The sequence below is a fragment of the Vipera ursinii genome (assembly GCF_947247035.1).
Source record: "Vipera ursinii genome assembly, chromosome: 2".
In the NCBI taxonomy this organism is placed as follows: Eukaryota; Metazoa; Chordata; class Lepidosauria; order Squamata; family Viperidae; genus Vipera; species Vipera ursinii.
In genome coordinates, this window is record NC_139513.1 from 7,349,603 (window position 1) to 7,368,553 (window position 18,951).

General features: G+C 41.3%; 1 pseudogene across 1 annotated transcript in view; it reads left to right on the plus strand.

The window, feature by feature from the left end:
* The first annotated feature begins 3,196 nt into the window (after window positions 1-3,196).
* Window positions 3,197-18,951, plus strand: part of LOC310634725 (vomeronasal type-2 receptor 26-like) — a 31,601-nt pseudogene continuing 15,846 nt past the window's right edge. Inside the window, exons 1-3 of the transcript in view lie at window positions 3,197-3,506; window positions 4,421-4,639; window positions 9,546-9,833. The product of the transcript in view is annotated as a vomeronasal type-2 receptor 26-like (transcript). The remainder of the gene's footprint in view (window positions 3,507-4,420; window positions 4,640-9,545; window positions 9,834-18,951) is intronic.

Here is an 18,951-nt window from a genome sequence, read left to right on the forward strand (position 1 = left end):
CCATCCAAAGTCACCTAAGTGTGAGTTGGGTGTCCACATAAATTTGTTTATTAGATAAATATATAACTAGTTATGTATTTCAGAAAAGATGGGAAATGATGCAAAAAAGGGGGAAATGATCCATCCATCCATATTTATAAATAATAGTGATGGATCACCTCCTAACAAACAATATATCCCCATTGTGGGAGGAAGTAATAGCTGAGAGAAATGTGACTACATAAACGTGTCAGTTTGAAATAAAGGAAATTTAAGTCAGATTAGACAGGAAATGACAAGGTTTGTCAACAAGAAGATAAGCAGCAGAATCCATAGCTAGGGACAAAAGGACAGCTAGAGTTTAATCAAGACATGACTCTATAGTATAGGGGCAAAATGACACATATGTTCAAACATGGCAGAACTCCAGAGACAAACAGACACATAGACTAAAAGCAAGGTATAACTCCAAAAAAAAAGATAATAACTTTGTGAAAAATTGAAATGGAGAAGAAAAACATTCAAATATTAGCTATAGAACAAATGTATATTTATTTATATTATGTACAGACATGAGCATTTTGATATTGGAAGAATTACAATAGTTCCTTGTATTTGATAAAGGTAAAGGTAAAGGTTCCCCCGCACATGCGTGCTAGTCGTTTCCGACTCTAGGGGCCGGTGCTCATCTCCGTTTCAAAGCCGAAGAGCCAGCGCTTGTCCGAGGACGTCTCCGTGGTCATGTGGCACGGAATGCTGTTACCTTCCCACCGGAGTGGTCCCTATTTTTCTACTTGCATTTTGACGTGCTTTCGAACTGCTAGGTTGGCAGAAGCTGGGACGAGTAACAGGCGCTCACTCTGTTACGCGGCACTCGGGATTCGACCCGCCAAACTGCCAACCTTCTGATCGACAAGCTCAGCGTCCTAACCCACTGAGCCACCGCGTCCCTTTGTATTTGATAGAAGGTATTAATTATGTCCACTTTGATTATGTACAGGAATCAAAGAAATTCAGGTGTACATATTTCTAAATTGAAAATTGTTATATCTACTTTCCATTTCATCTCAGTCTTGTTAAAGAGAATTCCATCAAAACAATTCAATCCAATAGCCACTGCATGTCTGCAGGGAGATGTGATACCAGTGAACCAAAAAGAGCCCAAAAGCAATCTTTCCCTTGCAACAGACTTCCATTTCCTGCACTACCCTATCAACTTTCAACCATCCTGAGACAAAAAGGGATCTGGATGCAGCTTCCTAAGAGCACGTAACAAGCCACAGATGACAACAGTCATGCCTCCTCTTTTCCCCTGGGGCTTCACATGTCCAGAATAATATAGGGTCTCCTGCTTGAGCAGGGGTTAAACTAGAATACCTCCAAGATCCCTTTGAACTCTGTTATTCTGTTATACTTTTATTCTGTTATTCTGTATGTATATTAATGTACCTTCTCTCCAAACAAGAAACATAATCTTTTTGACAACTGAGCCACATAAACCAGGAACACAGGGATATCAACCATCCCTTTCAAAATCTTGGCAGTTTTGAGAGGGGAATCACACACATCCTCACAGATGTGAGGGCCAAAGAGCACCACTACCATGAAGTGCATCCAGACAACCAGAGGAAGGGCAATCATGTCCCTTCAAACCAGTTTTTTGGTGGGTGTGGCAAGGCATTGGTGTCAAGGGGAAAAATTAAAATCTATCGGTGCTATATCTTTCTCCATATTTACACCATGATACAATCCAAAACTGATTGGTTCAAAATTGGGAAAGGAGTCCGGCAAGGTTGTATACTGTCCCCTTGCCTATTTAACTTATATGCAGAGCACATCATGAGAAAGGCAGGGTTAGATGAATCAAAAGTTGGAATTAAGATTGCCGGAAGAAACATCAACAACCTAAGATATGCAGATGATACCACTCTAATGGCAGAAAGTGAAGAAGAACTAAAGAGCCTCGTGTTGCGGGTGAAGAAGGAGAGTGCAAAACTTGGGTTGAAACTAAACATTAAGAAAACCAAGATCATGGCATCTGGCCCTCTCAATTCCTGGCAAATAGATGGGGAAGAAATGGAGGTAGTGACAGATTTTATTTTCCTGGGCTCCAAGATCACTGCAGATGGGGACTATAGCCAAGAAATTAAAAGACGCTTGCTCCTTGGGAGGAAAGCCATGGCAAATCTAGACAGCACGCTAAAAAGCAGAGACATCACCCTGTCAACAAAAGTGCGTATAGTCAAGGCTATGGTCTTCCCAGTTGCAATGTATGGCAGTGAAAGTTGGACCATAAGAAAGGCTGAGCGCCAAAGAATTGAAGCCTTTGAACTATGGTGCTGGAGAAGACTCCTGCGAGTTCCTTGGACTGCAAGGCAATCAAACAGGTCAGTCCTAGAGGAGATCAACCCTGACTGCTCTTTAGAAGGCCAGATCCTGAAGCTAAAACTCAAATACTTTGGCCACCTAATGAGAAAGAAGGACTCACTGGAGAAGAGCCTAATGCTGGGAAAGATTGAGGGCAATAGAAGAAGGGGACGACAGAGAATGAGGTGGCCGGATGGAGTCACTGAAGCAGTAGGCGTGAGCTTAAATGGACTCCAGAAGATGGTAGAGGACAGGAAGGCCTGGAGGAACATTGTCCATAGGGTCACGATGGGTCAGACACGACCGCAACTAACAACAACAACAATCCAAAAATATTCAGTATCCTCAACCTAGAGTAGCATCAAACTCCATAGCTCTAGGTGACCTTATTCAGCAGTCTTTGCAGAAAAAATACCACATTGAAGGATAGCAGAAGTCAATAACATAGGTGTTGAAATGTTGCATTTTACTCCAGCATCATTTTCTGGAAAGGTCCTCACAGCAAAGACCACAACCACTACAGAACATGGCCCTCAGGAGTGTATGTGTAATTTTTCACTAATATGCTGTACATCAGCTTCCTTTCTGCAAATGGAGCCAAGGAAAATGTTCAGTATCCCCAGAGGAAAAGTTGCTTCTCACTGTAATTATCACCATCCTGCTCTTTGACATGTCTCCTTCTACTTCTCAAGTAACTGCCTTTGATGTAAACATCAGACTGAAGCAACATAGAGGGGATTTTGCATCAGAAAAGGATAAATGCTTCAGGCCACTCTCTCTGTTGTATGATTTTTAGGATAAGTAGGGGCTGTGCTGTTAAATCTACCTTTCTTTCCTTTCCAGATGAAGCTTGTTTGGTCTCTATTTCAGTCAGGAAAATTACTGCTTTTGTGAGAAGGCTTTTAATTCTTCAACTCTTCTTGTTCTTGTTAAGAAACAGGAAGGGGATTGATTCAGCCCCATGAATTATGGACCTCCTGCTTCTGCTTCTGTTGCTACTGTTGTTCCAACCAATCTCTGGGAAGCTTAGAATGAAATGCCCACTGACTTTGGAACACCAGGATGGAAAAAAACCATGGAGCTATTACAGACCAGGAGACCATCTCATTAGTATAGTCATCACTGCAACAAAAATTTCTCATATAATGTTCCCTTTCAATGTAGCTCCTTCTAGTCAGTCTCACTTGTAAGTATTTCAGGTTAATGGAGTTGCATTCCCTCTATTTATAATTCTAACACTCTCATTTTGTTCTGCTTATTCCACTTGCACTTATACTGCTGCATTTGTCCTGTCTAATTTCCTGAATCATTTTGATTTCCATGCTTTTTTAGTCTTATTTTGAGGAAGAGATTCAAATCCAAAGATGGGACAGAAAAAAAAATCTGAAAGAAGTCTACATTATTTTCCTCTCCCTGTTCAATTTTGAATTCATTACTTGAATACTGACTTTTGTTTAAATTGGTGATTATTATAGTTTTCCCTGATCAGATCATTTTTAACTTTTGTATCTTGGTTTTTTAATTACCCTGTAAACCGCCCTGAGTCCTTCGGGAAAGGGCGGTATATAAATGTAATAAAATAAAATAAATAAATAAATGTTGGTTCTACTTTAATTATTCAATTATTTTGAAATCTCGTTACTGGGCAGGTGAAAATTAGTACTGCCAGAAAGAATGGTGTATTTGTGATTCTTAACCCAGGTCAATTCCATCTTCCCAACATTCATTAAAATTAAATGGAGATGATTAGTATCATTTGTCTCTGGGTTTGGAGTCAGTATTGGCTTAAGACTTTAAAGGCTTCAGGAGACAAAGTGGATTAGGCTAAAAAAAAAGTTTGTTGTTGGTTCTGTTGATGATGATAACAACAACATTTTTACATGACTTTACAGTGCATGCAAAATTACTATGCTTTATTTTCACTAGTCAAGCAAAATATATAAAATATGAAATATATTTTGTTATTGATGATGGTGATGATAAAATGAACATTTTTTACAGTAGAATATCTTCTGATCAGTCTAAACTGCTACGCTTCATTTTTGCTATTCAAGTCATCAATACAAATTTTCAGCTCCTGCGCAATCTCACGCTTGGCTACAACATTCATGACAACTATTTGAACACCATTGGCACTACAGAAGCCTTGCTGGACATGCTCTCTGTTGGAGAAGCCAATATTCCCAACTACAGTTGTGGACGGAAGGATAAACCTATGGCTTTTATTGATGGAGCTGACAGGGACATCTCCATCCAGATCTCAAGATTAGTAGGCCCCTACAAAGTCCCACAGGTATGTATGTGTGCCCCTCTATCTAATAAAGTGAGTGGATTGGTGGGACATGTAAGCAATAAATCCAACCTTATCTTCTGTATGGAATTCAAGAGCTACTTTTCTCCATGGCCACTCTAGGTATATTGTGTAGTGATGGGATTGGCATTGGGAAGAGGGGAAGCATCAAAGCAGCCGTATCATCTCATGGCACATCCCTATTGCTTTGGGGGGCTTCTGCTGCACACTTGAGGCTCTGTGTTCAATCAAAGGGTCTTCCGTGAAAAAGAAGCACTGATAGAAAACTCTTGTTTTATACATCATCCTAATCAAACTAATGATATTTTGAATACCAGATTCATGAAAAGAATCCCAATGGCTTATCTTAGTTTATATGAGATATAACTTGTTATACATATAAGACAAACTCCTGCGCACAATCTTGAGTTTGATCCAGACAGGGCTCAAGGTTGATTCAACTTTCCATCCATTCAAGGTTGGTAAAATGAGGGCACAGATTGTGGGGGGGCAATAGGTTGACTCTTTAAACAATCCAGAGATGCTGTCAAGCATTAGGAGGTGGTATATACTCTGTCTGCAGCTGGAATAATCTGGACCTGAAAACACTTAAAACTGTAGAGATGAAAGTGGATTTTAGGAGGAGCCCTCCTATTCTACCATGTCTTACAATATTAGCCAACACAGTATCAAAATTAGAGATCTTCTAGTTTCTGGGTTCTATAATCTGCATTAACTCAGAAAGTTCAGATTGTCCAAGGAGCTACTGATATAATACTACAGAGGAATTATTGAGTCTGTCACTTGTATTTCTATAACTATCTGATTTGGTACAGCAACTAAACAGGACAGGACAGACTCTATTGGATAGTTAGGACTGCAGAAAAAAGAACTGCAACCAGCCTGCCTTCCCTTGAGGACCTGTATAATGCATGGGTCAGAAAGAGGGCCGAGAAAATATCTACAGACCCTTCACACCCGGGACATAAACTGTTTCAACTCCAACCCTCAGGAGGCTGCTATAGGGCATTGCATGCCAAAACACAAGGACAGTTTTTTTTCCTGGTTCCATCACTCTGCTTGAATACCTAATTACCACAGTACTCTCTTATCTCTAAGGCTATTTACTCATCTAGTATGGCTATATTATTATTATCCTTCTTATCTTTCCTACTACCTTCTTCTTTTGGTATCTTATAAACCTTATTGTTTATATGTATACTTTTTTGTATCTACATGTTGTTTGTATGTTTGTATGTGTTGTTGTTAGCTTTGAAGTTGTGTCCGAACCATTGCGACCCTATGGACAACGTTCCTCCAGGCCTTCCTGTCCTCTACCATCTTCTGGAGTCCATTTAAGCTCACGACTACTGCATCAGTGACTCCATCCAGCCACCTCATTCTCTGTTGTCCTCTTCTTCTATTGCCCTCAATCTTTCCCAGCGTTAGGCTCTTCTCCAGTGAGTCCTTCCTTTTCATTAGGTGGCCAAAGTATTTGAGTTTTAGCTTCAGGATCTTGCCTTGTAAAAAGCAGTCAGGGTTTACTCATCTAGTATGGCTACATTATTATTATCCTTATCTTTCCTACTACTTTCTTCTTTTGGTATCTTATAATTAGATAACCTTATTGTTTATATGTATACTTTTTTGTTGCTTGTATGTTTGTATATACACTGATTATATTACCTTGCTGTTTGTATTCTACATAAGTCTAAGTGCTATTGGTGTTTCTAATCGGTTCATGATCAAATTCATCATAAAGAACTGGAACAGCAAAAAAGCCCCAGAAAGGATTTTTTAGTAGCTGAACTATTCAAGAAATGTCCTAATCAATTAAAGCCTAATTAGACGAGTAGATATTTTGGCTAAAACAATATCTTGTTTCTCTTGAATAGAATTCAGGGTGAGAAGATAAAGAGTGTATCTTTGAAGAAGAAGAACGAATAAGAAGGCTTTAGACACAGACAATCCATCATTAACAATTACTTTGTCATGAACCCATCTAGTTGCGCAATATGTCAGTCGGAAAACAAAGATTTGCTGTCCCTATAAACCTTATTAATGCTTATTAATAAATCGAACTCAAAAGTTATGGTCTTTGGAAAGTGACATGACAGCCATGCATTGCTATTTGATGGTATAAGACAATAGAGCAAGTAACCCCATTCCTTAGCTAGAATTAGTTTTTTTTTTCTGAGACTGCAACTTGGCTCCCTCATCATCAAAAGAGCTCACTTAGGACCAGGGCATAAGGGAATTTACTGATTAGATTTTTAAAAAATGTAACTATCCCATTTCTTTAGCCCCATTTTATAAATTATATAAAGCCAAGATTTCTCTGTGCTCTGATATCAAGCTGAAGTTTGGATTAAAATGTATCACTACTAGAACAAATCCAATCACACCACCCGAGAAATATCTTTGTGGTGAATAAAAGGACCTCAGATAAACTTCTTTATCTAAAATCTGGGCACTTTTTTTTTTAAAAAAAATCATAGTTATCCACCTTCTTTAGCCCCTTTTATTAAAATGTATAATGTCAAAATTACCACCAAGCTCTTAAACAGAGCTGGCGTATTGAGCCTAAAACATATTTCTACTAGAAACAGCCCAATCACACCATCTGACAAGTATCTCAGAGGTGGACAAAAGGTCTCTCCGCTTCTGCCTTAGAGATGATTTGGGAGGTTTTTTTGTCTAACATTGGGACATATAATTATTGGTATAAAATTAAAGCCCTGGAAACTGACAGACTCCCAATATTCCTTCTTTTAGAACAGACAACATTTCAATTAAAGACTGCTTGGACTGTATAAGTTACAAATTATATTAAGAGATATGATCTCTCTGTGTCTTGAACAACTGGAGTACAAATTTAAAAAATGGTTGCAGAAAGAATCTGGGATACCAAAGCAGAGAAAGATGCAGCCATTCTCAATAAGTCTGGCACATTGAAGAGGATGAGCATCTAATAATGCCCCTTCCAAAAGTATTTGAATACTGAAATGGCTGAACATCTTAGGGTGGGTATTTACACAAGCAACACTTGATCAGGTTTAGCCAAGTCCCTTATAATAATGAACAGACTTGTATTTTTGTAAACCCAGAGATAGAAGACATAACACACCTATTACTTCAATGGCAATGGTATAAGAGAGAGATCAGTATCTTGGATTAACAATTAAATGAATGCCTTATTGCTATCCGTATGTTTAAAAAAAATGTTATTTCCTCTGACAGAACTTAAAACTTGCAAATAATACAAGATTAGGATTAGGATTTATTAAATTTATATGCCGTCCTTCTCCCTAAGGACTCAGGGAGGCTCACAACAATAAAAATTAAGAGACATAAAATACAAAAATTAAGAAAGAATTAAACAATAAATATAAGAAATATGGGACAATTTACACAATAAAAACCAAATTAAAACACCATGGTCAGTCCAGGCCTGCTTGTTGGAACATCCATGTGTTCAGGTCACGGCGGAAGGACTGAAGGTCAGGGGCCATCCGCAGCTCTGGAGGCAACTCATTCCAGAGGGTCGGCATGGCCACAGAAAAGGCTCTCCCCCTGGGGGTCACCAGCTAACATTGCCTGGCTGACGGAACCCTGAGGAGGCCGAGTCTGTGGAAGCGAACTGGGCAATGGGAGTTTGACATTAGCAGCAGGTGGTCTCGCAAGTACCTCGGGCCTAAGGCATGTAGGGCTTTAAAGGTAATTACCAGCACCTTGAATTGCACCCGGAGGGCAACTGGAAGCCAATGCAGCTCATGCAGGAGAGGTGTAACATGGGAGTATTGAGATACTCCCATAAGCACCTGCACGGTCACATTTTGCACCAGCTGAAGCTTCCAGGTGCACTTCAAGGGCAGCCCCATGTAGAGAGCATTGCAGTAATCCAGGTGAGAAGTGACAAGGGCGTGGTTGACCGTGCATAGGGCATCTCGGTCCAAAAAGGGGTGCAACTGGCACACCAGGCGAACCTGTCCAAAGGCCCCCCCTGGTCACGGCGGTTAGATGGTCTTCCAGGTTAAGCCATGAATCCAGGAGGACACCCAAGTTGCGAGCCCTTTCTGAGGGTGGCAAGAGCTCTCCCCCCATCAAAAGAGATGGAACATGTTGGACAATGCGAGATGCCGGTATCCACAGCCACTCGGTCTTGGAGGGGTTCAGCCTGAGCCTGTTCCTTCCCATCCAGATGCGCACCGCCTCCAGACACTGGGACATCACGTCAAGGGCATCACTGGGTTGGCTCGGGGTGGAGATAAACAACTGGGTATCATCCGCATATTGGAGATACCTCACCCCAAAGCCACGAATGATCTCACCCAGTGGCTTCACGAGGGGGGAGAGAACCGACCCCTGAGGTATCCCACAAAAAGGGGCCTCAGGGTAGATCTCTGCCCCCCTGCCACTACAAAATGCGAATGGCCCGAGAGGTAGGAAGAGAACCACCATAAAACAGTTCCTCCCACTCCCAACCCCTTGAGCCATCGCAGCAAGATACCATGGTTGATGGTATCAAAAGCCGCTGAGAGGTCAAGTAGGACCAGGACAGAGGAGCAACCCCTGTCCCGGGCCCGCCAGAGATCATCAGCCAGTGCGACCAATGCCATTTCCATGCTGTAACTGTGTCTTCATTTGAACAAAACAGTTCAGTTGAAATCTGCAAATGTGGGTCTGATTGCAGGAAAAGGTAAGGGTGACACAGAAATATGATTTGCATTCTTTACTCTGATTCTTTGTTACTTATTATTATTATTATTTTCTGGTCTTGCTCGTGTTCTGTGTTTAATATTCTGGCTAATTAACAATACAATATTCTAATATGTTCATGACAAAACAAGTTGGATTATTGAAAGCCAATAACTGACCCTAAATACAGCATTCTTCACTGCTTTTTCAGATCCGTTCAAGTGCCGCAGAAGCTCTGAGTGATAAAAGTCAATTCCCATTTTTCTACCACATGCTCCCCAAAAAAGGGATTGTCTATCCAGGAATTCTCCAACTGCTCCTCCATTTCAGATGGACCTTGATTGGTCTTTTTGCTCCAGACACAGAGAATGGAGTGAATTTCATGAGGACATTGACTCCTATGCTTGTCAGAAATGGAATCTGTATTCTTATATCACAACAATTGTCAACCACTACATCTACAAAAATGTTAAGGGATGCCATCGCTAAGTGGAGACAGGTCAATGTCTTTGTTCACTTTATAGATTATCATTTCCTTTGGGACAGAATTCATCTTTTCCATTCAACACTTAAAAATTTGCCACAACCCATTGAAGGGAAAGTCTGGATACTTGCAAGCTTTGGGGAACTGCAAATAAGGAGACAACCATTTCTCAAATATGTCCATAGTGTTTGGACCTATAGTTTTCAGTGGAAAAAAAGGCCAAATGACAGTTCCTTTGAACCAGATCTCTTTGTGCAACCACAATTTGGAGATCAGTCTTTTCACTGTTCTTTTTCAAAAGACATCATTTCTGTCAAAGGCCGGAGAAGATGCACTCAGAAATTGCCACTGAAGACCAACGTGGAAAATAACAAGATCTGGAAGAAACATAACCTTCATGTTTATACTTTGATTAATACTCTGGCTCATGCCTTGGTTGCTGCATATTCCTCCATATTCAAGAGGAGAAAGAAAGATGGAGAAGAGAGGCTGGGAGTTCAAAGGCTGCAGTCATGGCAGGTATGGGGTCCTGACAATGATTATTTTCTTTGGAGAAGGATTACAAGGGAGGACTGGAACCATCTCAACCTTTTTGTGTCAACAAGATTTTATTTATTTATTTATTTGACTTATATACCGCCCTATTCCCGTAGGACTCAGGGTGGTTTACAGGGCAGTTAAAATCATAACATCCTAACATACAAAAATTAGAAAAAGTTAAAACACTTAATTAAATTTAAAGTCCAAAATTTAAAAGTTAAAAAACATTAAAAACCAATTAAAAACCAATTAAAAACCCCTCAGTCTAGGCCCAACAGACAAAGAGCTATGTTTTCAGGTCCCGGCGGAATGAGCAGAGGTCGGAGGCAGTCCTAAGTTCCATTGGAAGCTTTTTCCAGAGGGCAGGCAGACCCACAGAGAAGGCCCCCTCTCTGGGAGTCACCCGCCGGCAACCCTTCACCGGCGGTACCCTAAGAAGGCCCTCCCTGTGGGAGCACACAGGACAATGGGAAATTGATGCTGGCAGCAGGTGTTCCCTCAGATAATCCGGAGCCAAGCCAAGATTGGCAAACCCAATCTCTTGTGGATATGTATATTGAGATGTATATTGAGATATATATTGATATTAATCAGCATTTTATAATCTGTGAAATTTAAAAAAAATCTGTCTTTATGAATTTGTGATGAGCATTTTAGGATTTTATAGGACCATCTAGCACTTTGCCCCTTCTTTACAAAAATCCCACTTAAAGCTTCTTTAAGTGATGGCTGCTGGATCTTTGCATGAAAACAACAATGAAGAGGACACTGAACTTATCCAGTTCACAGGATTAGCTCTAAAACTGCTTCTCTTTTTAGGGTATTTTTCACCTCATTCAGCCAGAATCTCCTCTCTTGTGACTGAGCTCAGTTTTCCATTTTTCCATGTCTAACACTCTGGAATAACAGCAAACTCCTGTGTAGTATCTTTCAGTTATTGGAAGAGTACAGGTAATCCCCAAGTTATGAGTGTTCACTTAATGCTCATTCAAAGTTACATGATGAGCGCCCCCTAGTGCTTATGAGCAACTCCCAAAATTACAAGTAATACAGCAGCACAGCAGTTGTTCATCCTTATGAGCAACTGCAGAGGCTCTGCAATACTCACCAGGTTATTACCACCCTCCCCACCCACGGGGTGGGTCTCCCTAGATACCAGGCCTTCAGTACTCACCCTGCAAAGATGAAGAATCTTTATTTTCTTGGCTGCTCCAGGCCTTCGGTATGTTTGCAGAGAATGGAGACCTAAAATAATGCAAGATGATGCAAGATCAGTGGAACAAGATCTCACACTACTGATCTCATGTTATCTCATGGCTCTTTAAGCCTCTGTTCTCTGCCACAGACAACCAAACAAAGCCGGGGGATGCTTCGACTTGCCTCCAGATGCTGGATTGGGGCTCCAGAGGCCTGAAAAAGACCTCTGCCCCCCAGATCTATGGTTGCAGAGAGATTTTGTGGACCTCCAGAAGCTCGATTTGAGCTCCAGAGGCCTTTTCCAGGCCTCTGGAGCCCATATCAAGTGGCAGAGGGGCCGCAAAATTGCTCCACAGCCATGGAATTGGTCTCTGGAGGCTTGGAAAAGACCTCCAGAAGCTGGATTGCACCACTGAGGGCTAGAAAATCACTCTGCAGCTATAAATTTGGGCTTTGGAGATCTTTTCTAGACCTCCGGAGCCCAGATCACACCACTGGGTGGGTGTGAAATCACTCCACAGCCATAAATCCGGTACTTTCAGAATTTCAAAATTCTGCTAATGTAGCATCACAATAAAGTAGAATTAGCTCATCTGGCCATTTTTCACATTTGGTTGTAGGACAACATCTGGTTCTGGGACAATATTAGCCTGGCAACTTTCTTCCTGACAAACCCATGCTTTCCAGTAATTACCCTATTGTTTTCAAAGGCTTTATTAATAATCTCTGCATTTGTTTGTTTGTTTGTTCAATTTATTTGTGACTTAGTTTAAAATGATCCCTTTACTTTACCAATTTGATCAATTATTTATGTTATCAATATATACTTTGTCTATGTATGATTGACAAAGTTTGCTGAACCTTTCTTTTTCTCTTTTGAGGATACTGATAACACTTGTTCTCTCAACTCAGGATATTTGCAAGTTACACAATTTTAGTAGAAAGATTCAAATGTGAAAAGACCATGTGGGATAAGAAACCAAGGTTTCTGTTTTTAAGATTCCTGGATGTTTCATTCTAGCTTCATCCCTTTCTGGCGAAGAATAAATTTTACAATCTTTCCCTGCTTAAAGTGTACTTGGACCAAAATGGTGATGTAGCAGCAGATCTGAACATCAGAAGCTTGATAGTTCTTTCCAGGGAAGATCCTGTTAATAAGCAACTAGGCAGTTTTGAAAGACAGAGAATTATTATCAATCAAGATGCTCTTTCACAGCTAACGTTGCTCAACAAGGTGGGTGAAATATTGGTGTCTTTTCTCTATTTTCCAAAGCCTTAAGATACATTTCAAGTGGCTAAGCCTATGCATGAAATACAATGACCTTCAGTGAGAATTGAATGTGGGAAGTAGAATCCTTATAGTTTTCTTAAATGGCTTGGGAGGCTTCAGTACAATTGGTAAGGTGTCCCCAGATGCTGTAATATAGAACACTGTCTTAAATTGATTTAGGACACAAATTATGGCTACTTTGTATCCTCTGTGCAACCTGGTATCTGTATAAAACTGGTGAAAGGGGACATCAAATGCTGGAGATTTTGGTGCTGATAGCATTAACCTGTCTTGTTTTCTTGCCTAAGATTAGCAAAACACAATAAAGTCTCTTGACCAGTGTCCAAGCTCCCAGTGGAGTGAAAAAGGGAAGGGGTATGGATACCTCTGGTATCTTACCTGTCAAGTTGAGTTGAAGTTCTTCCTTGAGTCAGCCAACTTTCCCTTAGGTTTTCAATGGGTCCTGGCTTTTTGCCTCGGGATTTCTGTTTGTTCTTTGTTTGAGTATGGGCAATCCGACCGTAGGGCTGGGAAAAACTTACCCAGGTGCTCACTCCCCTTTCGAATATTCCAGGCTGCCAAAGATGGAACAGATGCAAATCCCGGACGAGCCCCTCAATGCTGTTATGTGCTCCTGGCTACTTTCCTTCATGACCAGAGGCAAGCTCGCCAGACTAATAGCCAGCCAAGACACAGTGAAGGCCTTTTGTTTTGTTTATTGCAATAAGCGGGGAGAGAAGCTATCAAACCTTGGTTCTCTCCAAAGTTTCGACCCAAAATATTCCGTTCTTTATACAACCCTGTCCCAGCCACACATCCATCCTCTTTCCCCATTGGTTGAGGTACTATGAGGTTACACTCTTTCTGTCCGCTTCTTACACATTTCCTGCTAACATATTAAATTATATTCACGTATACAATAAGAAGAAGAAAAAAGTGACATTTAAATAGCTATTTTGAGCTCTGTGGATATTTATGTCCCCCTTTTAAAACAATAGGTTCTTTCCTGTTTTTCAATTCAGTAGGCCTTTCTTCTTATTTTATTCAGCTTGTTTTCCTGTTTTCAATTCCTTTTATCACTCTAGTACCCAGCTAATGTTTGCCTACATGTTTCTCTTACATCCTTTCTTTATGCTATCGTTTCCTGTTTCCCATCTTCTCAAATTCAATTTTAAATTTCTTTCAATATTAAATATTAAATTTCTGAAGACCTTTCCTTTACTTCTATCACCTACTATCTATTAACCATTTGTCTCTACTATTACAATAGCTAGCTTTTGCAAAAGCAGCTTGTCTATTTTCTGTTTTTCTTCCTTGTAAACAGTTTTTCTTTAAATAAGTTTCAGCCCCATAAATGAATCATGTCTTTTTCTCCTGTTCTTTCCTCTTGGGAATTCTTTGCAGAGATGTAATCTGATCTCTGTAGACAGTTGGTCTACTCCTTTCTTCTCTCTGCTCTGATGGCTCATGTTTCATCAAGATTTTTTAGTAGCAACAGCAGTTTCTGAGATTCAGGAATCTGCATTCCTTGCTAATTCAACAAACAGTTTCTGCATGTGGAACAAATGTTCTTCTACGCTCTCATGTGGCAGCAGCCAGGCTTTGTACAATTGCCTTGATAATTGCACTCTATGCTGACTCACTCACATGCAAGCTTTTCAACTTCAGCCAAATTTCTTTTGCAGTTTTAAAGTCAGCTACATTTAAGAATTCTTCATCTTCAACACTTAGGATGATGTAAGCCAGTGCCTTATCATGCCTCCATTCATCTGCAGCTGCTAATTTATTTATTTGTTTTATTTTATTTTATTAAATTTGTATACCGCCCTATTCCCGTAGGTGTCAGAGTGGTTTACAGGACAGTTAAAACCATGAAATACAAAAATTAAAATCAATTAAAACAATTAAATTCAATTCAAGCCCCAAAAGTAAATCTAAAAGCCAATTAAATTAACAACCCCACAGTCTGGACCAAACAGCTCAAAGAGCCAAGTTTTCAGGTCCTGGCAAAATGAGCGAAGGTCGGGGGCAGTCCTAAGTTCCATGGGTAGTTGGTTCCATAGGGCAGGTGCACCCACAGAGAACGCCCTTCCCCTGGGAATAACCCGTCAGCATTCATTAACCGTCAGTACCTTGAGAAGGCCCTCCCTGTGGGGGCGCACAAGACGATGGGAAGATGATGCCAGCAGCAGGTGTTCCCTTAGATATTCCGGACCCAAGCCATTTAGGGCTTTATAGGTCATTACCAGCACCTTGAATCTCACCCGGAGGGAAACTGGAAGCCAATGCAGCTCGTGGAGAAGAGGTGTTACATGGGAGTATCGGGAAGCTCCCATCACAACTCACGCGGCTGAATTCTGCATCAGTTGAAGCCTCCGAGTGGTCCTCAAGGGCAGCCCCATGTAGACGGCTTTGCAGTAGTCTAACCGGGAGGTCACAAGCGCATGAGTGACTGTGCATAGGGCATCTTGGTCCAGATAGGGCCGCAATTGGTGCACCAGTCGAATCTGGGCAAAAGCCCCCCTGGTCATGGCTCCTATATGATCTTCAAAACTGAGCCGTGAATCCAGGAGGACGCCCAAGTTGCGAGACCTATCAATGGGGGGTAATACCTCATCCCCTATTGTTAATGATGGGGAAATCTGGTCAGCCCGAGATGCCCGTATGAATAGCCACTCAGTCTTGTCAGGATTGAGACGAAGCCTGTTTCTCCCCATCCAAACTCAGACCGCCTCCAGGCAACGGGACATCACGGCAAGGGCATCACTGGGTTGGTTAGGGGTGGGAAAAAAAAGTTGGGTATCATCAGTGTACTGGTGATACCCCACCCCAAAACAACAAATGAGCTCACCCAGCGGCTTCATGTAGATGTTGAAAAGGAGGGAAGAGAGGACTGACCCCTGAGGGACTCCACAAATGAGAGATCTCAGTGTGGACCTCTGTCCTCCCGTCAACACTGACTGCAAGCGGCCCAGGAGGTAGGAGGAGAACCGCTGTAAAACAGTGCCCTCCACTCCCAGCCCCCTGAGACGACGCAGTAGGATACCATGGTCAATGGTATCAAAAGCTGCTGAGAGGTCTAATAGGACTAGAACAGAGGAACAACCTCTGTCCTGAGCCCGCCAGAGATCATTCACCAGCATGACCAAAGCCGTCTCCGTGCTATGTCCGGGCCTGAAACCTGATTGGTACGGATTGAGATAATCAGTTTCCTCCAGGAACAGAGGGAGCTGATGCACTACCACACTCTCAACAACCTTTGCCAAAAAGTGAAGGTTGGAGACAGGATGATAGTTATTCAAAATCGCCGGGTCCAGGGCAGGCTTCTTGAGAAGGGGCCTCACCACTGCCTCTTTCAAGGAGACAGGGAAAACACCCTCCCTCAAAGAAGCAGTTATTACTGCCTGGAACCAGCCTCGTGTCTTCTCCCGGGCTGCATAAACTAGCCAGGAGGGGCACGGGTCCAATAAATAGGTGGTAGAGCTCAGCCTCCTCATGATCCTGTCCACCTCATTGGGGGTCATAGGATCGAACTCAGTCCAGATAACACTCTCAAGACTGCTCACTTCCTCCCCATCAGACTCTGTCCAGTCAGAGTCCAAGCCGGCCTGAATCTGAGCAATTTTATCTGCAAGATGACGACTAAACTCCTCGGCCTGCCCCTGTAAGGGCTCCTCCCTCTCCTCCCAATGAAGGAGGGAGTGAGTAACCCAAAACAGGGCATCTGGGCGATTATCTGCGGACGCAATGAGGGCAGCGAAGTAATTAGACTTCGCCATCCTCATCGCAGTGACATAAGACCTTGTAAAGGCTCTTAGCCGCAATTGGTCAGGTTCAGACCGGCTGGATCTCCAAACAGCACTCTAGACCCCGTCTCCGAAGTTTTATCTCCTGGAGCTCTGGAGAAAACCATGGAGCCCACCGGGATCTACACCGGGTTAGGGGTCGCAAGGGGAACAACACAGTCGAGCGCCTCAGTGGCAGCCCTTTCCCAGGCATCCACTAAGGCGTCAGCCCCTGGGGTGGATTAATCACAATATTCCAGAGCTCCTTAGCCTTCAGAAACCATTCCCATTTTGCAGCCCAAATAAGATAATTCTTTTGTCCCAATTAAGGCAGAGAGCTCTCCTTTAAGTCAGCCATCCTGCAAGCCTTCAGCTGAGTCTCTGCCTTTTTCTTTCTTATTTAACTCAGACACTCCTTCAGCTTAATTACAGCTCCATGTTGAGCCTCAATCTTTTTTCTTCAGTGTGAACTTTCCTGTACTATGTGCAAAAAATAAGCACACATTCAAAATGAGCAGGAAGCATAGTTTAGAAAAATGTTATCTATAAAATATATGTAAACATGATAGATACAGTTTCATTCAACTCCGGGGAAAATCAACAACTCTTAACTTGGAAATCAGAAAAGCATAGAGAAGACTAAGACACACCAGGATCTAGGCTGGATCACATCCCTCACACAGACAATACTGTGTCTTAATAAAAAAAACTGTTCTCATTGGCTGGTTTGTTGGTATGGCTATTTCAGTTCATAAAATTTCTTACACAGTGACACATGATGCAGCAACAAATGCCTTACTTACCCTTTTGAGGGACACATTCTCATGACCTCACTTGCATCTCATGTCTCTATACTTGTAAAAACTATGCAGAAATTTTTAATCATAGTTCAACAGTATGGCAGCCATATAAAATTAGCAAATAAATATACAAAGAAATAGCAATAGTACTTAGACATATATAGCTTCATGGTGCTTTGGAGCATTCTTTAATTGGTTTATAGAGTCAGCATATTGCCCCAAAAACCTTGGGTCTTCATTTTACTGACCTCGGAAGGATGGAAGGCTGAGTCAACCTTAAGATGGTCAGGATCAAACTCCGGGCAGTGGGCAGAGTTTTCCTGCAATACTACATTCTAACCACTGAACTAAAGAACAGCTCTACTAAGGTTGACACCCCTAGTGTGTAATGAAGTTTTCCTTTATATCTTAACTAGCGGGTAGTCCTGGATCACTTTCAAATAGGGGTGGCTTTGCAATGGAACATGTAGTCCAGAAGAAAATCTTTGAGATCTAACTGGCCAGAAGTTTCTTTCTTCATCAATTTTATTCTGTTTTAATAAATCTAGTAAAATGAAAATTTCATAAATCTTTCAGAATAAATTTATTTCTAAACTTTAATATGACTTTAAATTCATGTGTATATGAAGAAAGGAGGAATGCAGGTTAATACAGCCATGCAGAGGAACCACTCATTGTCACTTCATGCTTAAATCTTTTCTCAATTGCTTCTCCCCAGAATTTATTAAGTAAAATATTCCTTTCTTGCCACATGATAGCGCAAAAGCGAAAGGGAGGAACTAAATGAAGAATTTGCTAGTAGTTATATTCCCTACAACTCCTGTGGGAGTTAAAGATTTTTTATTTACCTAAGTGAAGTCCAGCAACTTCTTGATTAATGTTCATGTCTACCTCTGTTTTTCATTAATTTTTATTTCTAGCATACTTTGTTTGGTATTACTTGTTTTTTCTTCTTAGTCTCTGCCTCAGTCCAAATGTGGGGAAAAGTGTCATCCTGGATTTTTCAAGCAGGCTCGGAAAGGAGAGCCAGTTTGCTGCTACGATTGTATTCCTTGTCCGGAGGGGACCATTTCCACTCAGGAAGGTGGGTGACACCAAAGAAAAAAGTACTGGATTCAACAAGAGCATTTTGATCAATGTCCATTTTTAAAGAGACACATCTAAGATTGACAATTCTGTGGTTCTTAATTTTCAAGGTGCCCAATTTCTTCCATAATAGGAAGAATTAAGAATTATTTCCAAGGATAATGCTAATCTGGCCTTGTGGCTAGCTAATGCTTTTTTTTCCAGGAATTGGTGGTCCCACCATTTGCCTTGAAGGATGTGATTATGCATCTCATTCTAAAGAGGCTCTCTATGGATCCAACCATGATAACTTTTGTCTGTGTACAATACCTGTAGTAAGTTTGTTACAGCATAATTGTCAATCAGGTACAATATTGATGGTTGAGGTACAGTTCGAAGATGGCATTGGTTGCTTTCATAGTTGACTTCTCAATGGGAGTCCTGAAAACATCCTGACCTTTCTAGTTTTCTCAGTG